The sequence below is a fragment of the Peromyscus californicus genome, unplaced genomic scaffold, assembly GCF_007827085.1.
Source record: "Peromyscus californicus insignis strain IS unplaced genomic scaffold, ASM782708v3 Scaffold_24__1_contigs__length_46423439, whole genome shotgun sequence".
Taxonomy (NCBI): Eukaryota; Metazoa; Chordata; class Mammalia; order Rodentia; family Cricetidae; genus Peromyscus; species Peromyscus californicus.
The window spans coordinates 28,432,345-28,444,603 of NW_026294535.1; the positions used below are offsets into that span (position 1 = coordinate 28,432,345).

Consider the following 12,259-nt stretch of genomic DNA (forward strand, 5'->3'; position numbering starts at 1 on the left):
ACTCTCACCAACAGAGAGGTTGTCCAGACAAACACTGAACAGAGAAATGCCGACTCTAACATTAGAAAACATATGCACCTGAGAGATATTTACAGAACATTTCACCTAAACACAAACAAATATACTTTCTTCTCAACACCTCATGAAACTTTTCTCCAAAACTGACAATGTACTTGGACACACAGCAAGTCTCAACAGGTCTAAGAAAAGTGAAATAACATGCTGCATCCTCTCTGGATATCAACAATCGAAACAACAGAAAGCTTACAGACGCATGGAAACTGAACAACTCTCTACCGAATGAAAAGTGGGTCAAGACAGAAATTAGGAAAGAAATTAAAAACTTTCTAGAATTGAGTGAAAATGAGTGTTCAACATACCCAAACATATAAGAAACAATGAAAATGGTTGTAGGAGGCAACATATAACACTAAGTGCCTAGATTTAAAAAGAATAGGAGAGTTCTCATCCTCATAATGTAAGAACACACCTGAAAGCTCTAGAACAAAAAGAGGAAATCTGAATAGAAAGGAGTAGATGGCAAGAAATAATCAAACTCAGGACTGAAATCTATAAAATAGAAACAAAATACATACAAAGAATCAATGAAACGAAGAGTTGGTTCTTTGAGAAAAACGAGTGAAATTGTCAAGTCTTTCAAATGAATGAAAGGCAGAGAAGGACGGTCCAAATTAACAAAGTTAGAAAGGGAAAGAGGTACATAACAACAGAAACTAAGGAAGTCCGGAGAATCATACGGACCTACTTTACAAAACTGTATTTGATCGAACTGGAAAAATTGAAACAGAACGGATAATTTTCTTGATAGATACCACTTACCAAAGTTAAATCAAGGTCAGATAACAAACTTATAACATCTAGTGAAATAGAAGCAGTCATTCAATGTCTCCCAACCACAAAAAACTCAGGGCCAGATGGTTTTATTGCAGAATTCTACCAGACTTTCAAAGAAGGATTAATGTTAATACTTCTCAAATTATTCCACAAAATAGAAATGGAAGGAACATTGCCCAATTCATTTTTATGAGGCCACAGTTACCCTGATACCAAATGAATAAATATCGAACAAAGAAAAAGAATTACAGACCAATTTTCCCTTATAAACATAGGTGCAAAAATTCTCAATAAAATACATGCAGACTTAATCCAAGAACTCATCAAAAAGATCATCCACCACGATCAGCTAGGCTTCACCCAGAGATGCAGGATTGGTTCACCATAAGTAAATGAATAAATGTCATCCACCAAATAAACAAACTGGAAGACAGAATCTATATGATCATCTCAATAGATTCAGAAAAGGCCTTTGACAAAATCCAACACCCCTTCATGATAAAAGTCCTAGAATCATTAAGGATACAAGGAACATACCTTAGCATAATAAAAACAATTTACAGTAAGCCCTTAGCTAACATCAACTTAAATGGAGAGAAACCCATTTAAGCAATTCCTCTAAAACTAGGAACAAGACAAGGTTGTCCACTTTCTCCATACATATTCAGTATAGTACTTGAAGTTCCATAAACAATAAGACAACAAAGGAGATCAAGGGGATACAAATTGGAAAAGAAGAAGTCGAAGTTCGTTATTTGCAGTTGATGTGATAGTACACATAAGTGACCCTAAAAATTCCACTGGGAAACACCTAAAGCTGATAAACATTTTCAGCAAAGTAGCTTTATATAAAACTAATGAACACAAACCAGCAGTCCTCCTATATACAAATGACAAACGGACTGAGAAAGAAACCAGGGAAATATCACCTTTCACAATAGCCTCAGATAATAAAAATATCTTGGGGTAACTCTAACCAAGGAAGTGAAAAACTTGTATGAGAAAAACGTTAAGCCTCTGAAAAAGGAAACTGACTAAGATATCAGAAGATGGAAAGATTTTCCATGCTCTTTCATCAGTAGGACGTATATAGTGAAACTGGCCTTCCTATCCAAAGCAATCTACAGATTAAATGCAATCGCTGTAAGCATTCCAAAAACAATTCTTCACAGATCTTGAAAGGGCAGTCTTCAGCTTCAGATGGAAATAGAAAAAACAATAGCTAAAACAATCTTGAATAAGAGAAGTAAATATCACCACCTCCAAATTCAAGTTGTACTACAGAGCCATAGTAATAAAAAACAGCATGGTATTGGTACAAAAACAGATAACGTATATCAATGGAATGGAACTGAAGACCCAGACATAAATCCACACACCCATGGACAACTGATTTTTGATAAAGGAGCCAGAAATACACTGGGAAAAAGAAAGCCTCTTCAACAAATGGGGCTGGTCAGACTGGATGTCTGCATGTAGAAGAATTCAAATAGAGCCATACTTATCACCCTGCACTGAATTCAACTCTGAATGGATCAAAGACCACAGTGTAAAACCAGAACACTGAACTTGATAGATGAGAAAGTGGGCAACAGCCTTGGATGCATTGGCACAGGAGGAGACTTTCTAAACGGAACACCATCAGCACAGGCACTAAGGTCAACAATTAACAACGGGACCTCATGAAACTGAGAAGCTTCTGCATGGCAAAGGACGCCATCATTTGGACACAGCATCAGCCTATAAAATGGGAAGATTTTTACCACCTACACATCTGAGAGAAGGCTAATATCTAAAATATATAAAGAACTAAAAAAAACTAGATATCCCGCAGGGTGCATGCCTTTAATCCTAGCACTCAGGAGGCAGAGGCAGGTGGGTCTCTATGGGTTCGAGGCCAGTCTGGTCTACGGAGCAAGTTCCAGGACAGGCTCCAAAGCTATACAGAGAAACCCTGTCTTGAAAAACCAAAAACAAACAAACAAACAAACAAACAACAACAACAAAACAACTAGAATCAAGCAAACCCAGTTAAAAAGTGGAGTGTAGATCTAAACAGAGAATTCTCAAAAGAGTAAACTTAAATGGCTGAGAAACACTTTAAATATTCAACATCCTTAGTCATCAGGGAAATGCAAATCAAAACGACTTTGAGAGATTTAAGCTTACCCTGGCTGAGATCAATAAAACAAGTGACAGCTCATGCTGGTAAGGATGTGGATCAAGGGGAACATTTTCCATTGCTGGTGGGAGTGCAAACTTGTATAGACACTGTGGAAATCAGCTTGGCAGTTCCTCAGGAAGATGGGAATCCATCTATCTCAAGACCAGCTATACCACTCTTGGGCACATACCTAATGGATGCATCATCCTACCACAGAGATACTTGCTCAACCATGTCCATTGCTGCTCTATTCAGAATAGCCAGAAATTGGTAACAATCTAGATGTTCCTCAACAGAAGAATGGACAAAGAAAATGTGATGTATTTATACAGTTGAGTATTACTCAGCTGTTAAAGAAGTGAAATCATGAAATTCGCAGGTAAACAGATGGAACTAGAAAAAAAAAATCATCCTGAGTGAGGTAATCCAGACCCAGAAAGAGAAATATGGCATATATTTGCTTATATGTGTATATTAGCTGTTAAGTCAATGATAATCAAGCTACAATCCATAGAACATAAAGATTAGGTATAAGGCAAGGGACTGGGGGAGACAGATCTCCCAAGGAAAGGGAAATGGAATAGTTATGGATGGATTGGAGATGGGTGGAGACTGGAACAGGAGGATCCAGTGGAGAGGAGAAGAAAGAGTGTGATGGAATGAGGTAATCCAAGGAGAGATGGCTAAAATTAAGGGCCAATTGAGGGGTAGTGTGGAAACTCAATACAGTAGAAGCTTCACAAATGTATATATACATTTACGTAGGCAATCTAAATGAAATCACCAAATAATGGGGGAGACCAAGTCCCTGCTGGACATCTCTTGTCACCAAATGAAACTTCTGGTACTGGGATTGGGTTACATGTAATTGAGTTGTTGGCCAAAGGGGTCCCATGAGAATCCCCAAATAACCCTGGTTGTTGCCAAGACTATAGGTTGCTCCTATAACCTTTAATTGATGGTAAAGTCCTATTGCTGAAGACAACACCTACTCAAATCACTGAACATGGAGAGGTTGAGCTGATGCCTTCATAGACCCTTCACCCTCACATTCTAGCATCTTGGGTATAGGAAGGTACTCCGCACACCACCAAAAGAGAAACGTCAACACCAACCCAGCCACAATCCTGTTGATCTACAATGGTTTTCTGCCTGCAGGATATGCTAGGTCAATGGTGGCACAGGTTTGTGGGAGTAACCAACCAGTATCTGATTTGACTTAAGGCCCCACTCTATGAGATGGAACCCATACCTAATACTGCTAGCGTGACCAAGAACCTGAGTCTAGATAGCCCAGAGACCTAGGGTAAAATCAAATACTACTGTCCTAAAACAACAACAACATAGCAAAAAAAAATGACTCCTAGTGGCATTCTGCTATACTCCTAGAACAGTGCCTTGTTCTGCTGTCATAGGAGAAGCTTCTTTCTACAGCAGATGGGAACAGATACATAGACCCTCAGCCAGACATTGTGTAGAGAGTGAGAAACCTCAGAACCCTTAAGCCTAAATGGGTGTCAGATCTCTCCCCTCAGGGCTCAAGGAACCCCTCAGAAGAGGAGGTGGAAAGCTTGTTAGAGCCAGAGGGGATGAAGGACACCAAGAAAACAAAGCCTTTTAAAATCAACATGGCCATCTTACACTTGAACTCACAGAGACGGAGGCAGCATGCACAGGTCTGCACGAGATGCGGTCTGAAAGAAGTGGACACATGTCCCTATACCTAACCCTGAAGCTGTCTCCAGTTGATAACCACTTGGAAATGTAAAGTTAGTTTCCTCCAAGGGATTTCACCGGGGGAAACAAACTACTTTTGAGTGTAGGTTGTATGCCCAGCAGTAGACAGCCAACAGAAACGAACCCCAACATCCCTGGGGGTTCCTTGTCTCATAATGTTCTGTCAGGAATCTTCCCCTCACTCTCCTCCCAATTTTATCTTATTTTCAAAAATTTTATTTACACATATATGCTGTGGGATGTTCTGTATGGCAAATGTGTTGCTAATTAGTCAATAAATAAAACACTGATTGGCCATTGGCTAGGCAGGAAGTGTAGGCAGGACAAGGAGGAGAATAAAGCTGGGAAGTGGAAGGCTGAGTCAGAGAGACACTGCCAGCCGCCACGATGACAAACAGCATGTGAAGATGCCGGTAAGCCACGAGCCATGTGGCAAGGTATAGATTTATAAAAATGGATTAATTTAAGCTGAAAGAACAGTTAGCAAGAAGCCTGCCATGGCCATACAGTTTGAAACCAATACAAGTCTCTGTGTTTACTTGGTCGGGTCTGACGGCTGTGGGACTGGCAGGTGAGAGAGATTTGCCCTGACTGTGGGCCAGGCAGGAAAACTCTAGCAACAAATGGCGTCCAACGTGGTGGCAAGAGTTTCCACCTAAAACCTGAGAAAAGATTCTAAAACGGAGCTAAAAACAGTTCCTAATTGTCTCTCTCAAATGAGCGGCAGCTGCTGGTTTGAGTTACTGGTGGGTTCCTAGCGTGCGTGCTCGACCTGCCTGTGGCGGGAATGAGGCCTTTGCAAGTGGCACTTTGAGCTGCATGGTGGATTTAGCCTTTGCTGGTGCAGAGCAAAAGGGGAGGTTTCTGGGCTACACGCTGCTTGGCTAAAAGCATAGACCCCCGATAGCTCCCAGAGCTGGCGGTAAACGTAGCCATGTTGGGAAGCTGAGGTGGGTGGATCCAGCAGCCACAGCTGCTGCAGTTTAAGGCAATAGATTTACAATAAGACAGATTCAGATGTAATAGTTTACAATGTGTGTAAAAGATACGTAGGCTTGAAAGAGACAAAAAAGATGATATATAGAGTTATAGAAACAAATACATAGTTTTAAAAAATAAAGTCTTTAAAGAGACAGTAAAGGTAGTATAAAAAATAAGCCACGTAAAAATGGATATTACACAGAGAATCTGCATTGTCTTGTCTTTGGGACTTTTAACTGCAGAAAAACATTTCATTGTAAAAGCTGTTGAGTTACGCCAAAATGTATATTTTAAAGGTATCTTGACTTCAAAATTTGAATATAAGGATATGTTACTTTGGAAAGGAGACTCTGCTTTTGTTTCCACAGAAAGCCAGAGGCTATGGATTTGTTCCAGATTAAGACACATCAGGTTTGACCAGCCAAGACCACCTGAAACAAATGTAGGGGTCTGGAAAAATGGCTCAATGGTTAAGAGCGGTTCTTGCTCTTGCATTATCTACTGAGAGAAAAAAAAAGTTGTCAGTCCTTAATAATGAGTATGTAGTCCAACCCACTTTTTTTCAGAACTGGAAATGCAGAGAGTAATTTATCTTGGCTCATATCTAATTAGCTATGTTTATAATGTAGATCTCCGTGTTTCTCAGACCCTGTGTTCCACTGCAGCAAATGGCCAGATTTCCAAAGGCCAATTGGAGAAATTGGGGCTGAGGCAGGAAAAATTATGCAAAGCAATTTGCCTCTTTTGTCGTAATCTTGAGGCTCAATTACCAGAGTAAAATCAGCGCACAAAGGAAACAGCTGAGCTCGTGTATTTTCCTTGTTATCTAATATTTTAGGAGCATTGTTTAAATAGACTTGACTGCAGCTCACAGTAAGAAAGGCAATTTAAATAACAGCAGGGGGCACACTTTTACCCTGATTTATTTATTTTTTAAATACAGGGTCTCTCTATGTGTCTGTGTAGTCCTGGAACTGCTATGTAGAACAGTCTGCCCTTGAACTCATGGATATCTGCCTCTGCCTTCCAAGTGCAGACTACAGACATGGGCTACCACACCGAGCTACTTAGGAAGTAATTAAAAAAAAAGATTTATGTGTATGAGTGTTTTGCTTGCATGTACATGCCTGGTGCCTGATGTGGTCAGAAGAGGTGGGATTCCCTGGAACTGATGGCTGTGGGCCACCATGTGAGTGCTGGGAAGAGAAACCGGTTCCGCAAGAACATGTGCTCTTAACTGCTGAGCTCATCTCTCTAGCCTCCCACAAACTAATTTTTGCTTGGTTTGGATGTTTTGCCTTCTTATCTTTTAAATTATATTCTATTGAAACCTAATTTATTAAAAAAAATGAAATTGGCTTTTCAGTTGGTCTGACCACCACCAACAACAACAAAAAAAACCCATTCAGATAGGTGACAAATTTGATCTGGTAACAAATTGCAAAGTTACTATCTTCACATAACTTAGGTTTATGTGAAGTACAATCGCTCAGGTTTGTGAACAGGACACGGCAGAATCTTTCCCTCATTGGGACAGCACTTCATGGCAAGCGTCTCATTGTTTTTCAAATGTTGAAACATATCTGATTCAAGACTGTCTGAAAGATCAGTAGCCTGGCATCATTTAACTGGGCAGGCAGTTGCTCTTTCCTTGGGCAACATAATGGCCAGTCAAGTCTGTAATTTTTTTTTTTAGAGCTGCTAATGAAAGCTATCAATAACAGGCCAAACTCTGTGGCCTATTTATTTTGAAGTATCATTTGAAGATGATGTGGCTGTCATCCGATTTCCTGTCCAGACAATGTAATGGGAGTTGGGTAAACTTGAAACAACAAAACAGTTCTAAAGTAGAAGGGAAAGCAAAGGATTGAATTTTTATCTCAGAAAACTGCTTTGTTAGCGGGGCTTAGTGTCCTCTTTCTGTTCTTCTGTATTGTAACTTGCTTTCCTCCAGTGATGAGCTCTGTCTACCGCGTGCTCTCATTCACAGGATGGAGAGGGGTTCCCGGGGTGGGGTCATGGTTAAAAAAGCCAAAGTATCTTCGTGTAAGAGTTGAGGTACTTAAAAAAATAAATTAGGCTTTATTTTCCAATTGAGAAGTAGTGCCAAATTGCCACGTATCTGTTTAAACTGCCCACCGGCCTCACTGTAAAACTTAATGACTGTAAGAGCTGGCACGAGGATCCTGAACATGACTAGGAACAAAAAAAAAAAAAATAAAATAAAAGCCTGCTAGGCTATTTTCATCCCAGCGTGACTGAAATCCACGTTGCAAACCTTTTCAGGGGGAACACAGCAAACGAGTGAACCTTTGCAACAGTGAACGTTCAATTGCAAAGAGGAAGCAGCAGTTCCCAAATGCTTTTCGAGCCCCCTCCTCGAGGCTGGCTGGGCTGGATCTGGACCGAGCCGGCGGCGTGGGGGAGGTCGGGAGGCGACCTCCTCAGGTGAGCCAGGCCTTCCCGCAAAGCCTCTCACCTCAGGGGACCTAGCGGAGCGCGCGGAGGCGAGGTGACCGCGACAGCATGCCAGCACGGCTAAGGCTCGACAGCGCCCGGGTCTGCAAAAAAAAAAAAAAAAAAAAAAAAAAAAAAAGCCCAGGGCCGCCGCCTCCGCCCCTGGCGGTGTCACGTGACGGGAAGGGGGCGTGGCCGGGCGCCGGGGCTGGGGGGCGGGGCGGGGCGGGGCGGGGCTGGGGCGCGAGGGGGCGGGGCCTGGCACGGGCCGGCTGGTGGCGGCTCGCGGCGCCCAGAGAGGCGGCGTCAGGGGCGGATGACAGCATTCGGCTGCGACGCGCTCCCAGCTGGGCGGCGGTGGTAGCGGCAGCGGCGGCCAGCAGCGGCAGCCCGAGCGGCGGCAGCGGCAGCGGCAGCGGCGTCCGACTTGGCCGCCGCCGGGAACGGCAGCGGTCGGGGAGGAAAAAGAGGGGGAGGGCCCGCTCGTCCTGGCCCGCCCTGGCCCGCGGGGCCGAGGGGGCCCGAGTTCCCGCGCCGCTCCGGCCCGAGCCAGCCCCCCGCCGCAGCTAGCCTGCGCCCTCCGCCGGGGCTGCCTCGCAGTGGTTGCTGCCGGCGACCGCGACCGAGAGAAGTTGCGGGGAGGGGGGGTCCCACCGGACCCGAGGACCCGGGACTCGGGCGTCCCTGGGATCCCACCGAAGCCTGCTCCGGGCGAGCCGCCTCCCCAGGGGCTCCGCATCGGTGAGTGGCGCTTGTCCCCGGGAGTTGGGGGGCCAGCGGAGTCGTGTCTTTGTGTGTTGGGGGTGGTGGGGTGACATGACTGGACTCCCTCAGTCCCGCGATCCGGAGCTCGGGCTGTGGACACTCCCCGGGCACCCCGCGCCGCGAGTTCCTCTCCCGCTCCTTTGTCCCCGGTGGAAGGGAGATCGGCGAGGCTGGCGGCGGGGGGTGGCGCGTTTTGGGGCCCACGGTAGGTGCGTCTGCGGCGGTCCAAAGCCCGGCGGGGACCTGGGATGGGGGGCCGGGGGCGGCTCGGCGTCCTGGGTCCCGAGCGTCAGCCCCTCCCGAAGTTTGACAGGGCGATGGCGGGGCTCGCCGGAAGCCCCCCGCGCCGCGGAGGAGGAAAGACCTGGCGCTTTGTCGCTCGGGGCGGTTTAAAGGCAAGGCTTTGGGGTTTTCCTGTGACAGCCCCTGAAGAGGCTGTGCCGCGCTCTGCAGACCGCACCCGCCTTTTGCAGAGAGTGTCGCGGTGTTCCCTAAACCTCACCTCCGGTGGCCTTCTTGCCACACACCGGAGAAAAGGCGGGGCGGGGGGGGGTCTTCGTTGCACTTTTTTTTTTTTTTCCGTTTTGTTTGCTGCTACCGCTGTGGAAAGTGCAGTCAGGTTCCAGGGAGTTTGATAGGGAGCATGCTTTTGGTTCATTGAGCAACCCACTCAAGAGCAGCTGATGCGAAGCAACAGTAGATGCAGATTTTCCATTCACGAAAGTCATCTAACACTTCTTTATGAGCGACATCTGCGTTGTGAAACATAACCTAATTTCGTTTTAACTAAATGCCGTCAGAAATACGAACTTAGGTTACACTCTAAACATATGGGAAAACTTATCTGGCTGATGATAAGAGCATATCTGCTTTAAATAACTTAATGAAGTTCTTGCCTTTTTTGCTGCTGGAAGACTTAAGTAACATTTAGTAGTGTTAGAATATCTTGGATATGGCAGGGCTTTTTTGTTTTGTTTTGTTTAAAGTAATTGCACTGTAAACAGCCCCAAATTAGTGCAACTTAAGGTCTTTTAAGATAACCTTTTAAAACAGTTTCTGCCTCTTGAAGAGAGCAAGCGAGGAACAGGTAAATTGCTTGTTACGTTTCCTCCTCCCTTAGGGTTTCCACTGAATTTGATCATGCAGAGAGACTGCTATCAGTTGCTCCGCTTGCTAGAACCTGTTTTGCAGTAAGATTCTTAAGATGCTAATTTTACAAAACAGGTTGGAGATGGAAGGAAAAGGCCATGCAATTTAAAATGCACTCTATTAAAAGTGCCACCAACTTCAAATCTGTAACTCTTTCTTTTGGTAGCAAGTATGTAGAACGAATACAATCTGCTTGTTCAAAGTGTTAGTAAAGGGAATAGATGAAACCTAAGACCTACCTAAAGGTCTTTAATTATGGAGATTAAGTTGTTGCGGTCAAATTCCATGTGAACAGTTTGAGCCACAGAGATCAACACAGGTGCCTAAAAATGCTTGTTTAATTAAAACTGGGCATGGTTTACTTCTTTCATTGAGTTGTGGTCATTACTGAATGTCTCATCTGTGCAGATGTTTTTCCATTTCAGTTTTATTTTTTGTTTGTTTGCTTTCGTTTTCTGAGATAGGGTTTTGCTGTGTTGCCTAGCTGGCCATGGCATTCATTATGTAGCCAAGGCTGGCCTTGGAACTTGGCAAAATCCTCCTGCCTCAGCCTTCTGACTGTGTGTGTGTTCCACTGTGCCTTGCTTTTGTTACATTTTTGAAGCAAGTGAATGTTTCTTAACACATTCATAGGATTTAGATATTTGGTAAAATATCTAATTTTTTAAAGTTTTTTTAAAGTAAAATATAAAATTTAGATATATTTAGAAAACTTTTAAAAAATTCTGAATTTGGTTTTGAATTGAGAGTTAAAAATCTACTTTGGAGATAGCTCTGCAATTCTGTGAGATGAAGTTCTCTTTCCATTTGCCTTTTAAAAAAATTGATACAATTGTGAATTTATAAAATGTGCCATTACACAAAAATCTTTGTTTTTAAGGGACAAATTGTAAGATGTTAGCTAAATGTTGAGTGGTCTTAGTATGTTTCAACGTGGTTTGGGTAATTACTGGTCCATCAGCAATCGATAACTTACACACAGAATTTATAGATGTTGTAATATTATTTTTTAAAATATTTGCCCTTATAGCAAAACTTGAAGTGTTATATTATGATATTTGTTTTATATCCAGAGTTGAAAACATGAATAACAATAATCTTGGAATACCAGGCAATCAAAAGTAGAGGATAAGATCATACCCTATTCTTATAAATATGATCTACAAATGGGGCATAAATACAGCTTAGAGCTACTGAGATGCTGGGTGTGGCTTTTGCTGGTGATCCTGCACTTGGGAGATAGAGGAAGGAGGGTTACCTTCGGTTTGCAGCTAGCCTTGAGATCCTGTCATCGAAAAAGGGAACCCAAACCTACTAAACAAAAACCCCACAAACCGCTGAGAAACTTTTAATGTAGGTGACTGAATGCAAGGAGATCACCAGGAGTACTTAATTCGAGCAGTTGTGGTTGAGGTAGTTTTCTTGTGGGTGGACCCACAGGTAGATATATGGACTAGTGTGTGTAGATCTCATGTTAGTAGTATATAAGAACCAGATTAGAGATTGTAGATTTATCCTTTCTACCTTAGTCTGTATTACAGACCCTTATAAAAGTATGAAATCAAAGATGGAATCTAGAAGACATAATAATAGGGATTTTCCTTCCCCAAACATGTTGTGAGTCAGGCAGCTTGTAGGGAAGAAGTCCTTAGCCTGGAATTCCATACTCCCAGGCCTTCTCCTTTTATAAAATCACCTTTGTTATCATTCTAGGTGATGCAAACTCTCCAAAATAGCAATAATCCGTTTTGCTGTTCACCAGCAGTGAAAACGCTCCAAAATAGCAACAGTCCACTCAGTTCATCAGTTATTGTGTGAATAAAAATGTAATTCCAGATACTTGCCTGGAGGACAAATGGAGTGTGTGATAGTGTCATTCAGAGTAGATACAAGTGGTGAGACATGAAGGGAGTCATTTAATCTGGGAACTTCTTGGAGAAGAGGAGTTTTATGTTATGCTTTGGGTGGGTTGTGTATCTGAAGGTAACCTAGTATCTTAAGAGGGTGAGACAGAATGAGCCAAAGCCGGACCTGGTGCTGCAGGCCTGTAATCTCAGCTACTTGGGAGTCTGAGACAAGGTCAGAGCCCACTTGATTTGCAGAATGAGTTCAAGATCAGCCTGAACATGCAGGCATGATGGCTTAGCTCGT

At 43.3% G+C, this 12,259-nt stretch overlaps 1 protein-coding gene across 7 annotated transcripts in view; it reads left to right on the forward strand.

The window, feature by feature from the left end:
* The first annotated feature begins 8,162 nt into the window (after positions 1-8,162).
* Osbpl8 (oxysterol binding protein like 8) overlaps positions 8,163-12,259 on the forward strand; it is a 151,609-nt gene continuing 147,512 nt past the window's right edge. For 3 of the 7 annotated variants that reach the window (XM_052753322.1, XM_052753324.1, XM_052753321.1), the window contains exon 1: positions 8,561-8,935. The gene's annotated coding sequence lies outside the window, so the exon portion shown is untranslated. Of the gene's footprint in view, positions 8,186-8,560; positions 8,936-12,259 lie in introns of those variants that run through there. The other 4 variants (XM_052753317.1, XM_052753318.1, XM_052753319.1 and 1 more) reach the window with 2 other exon arrangements.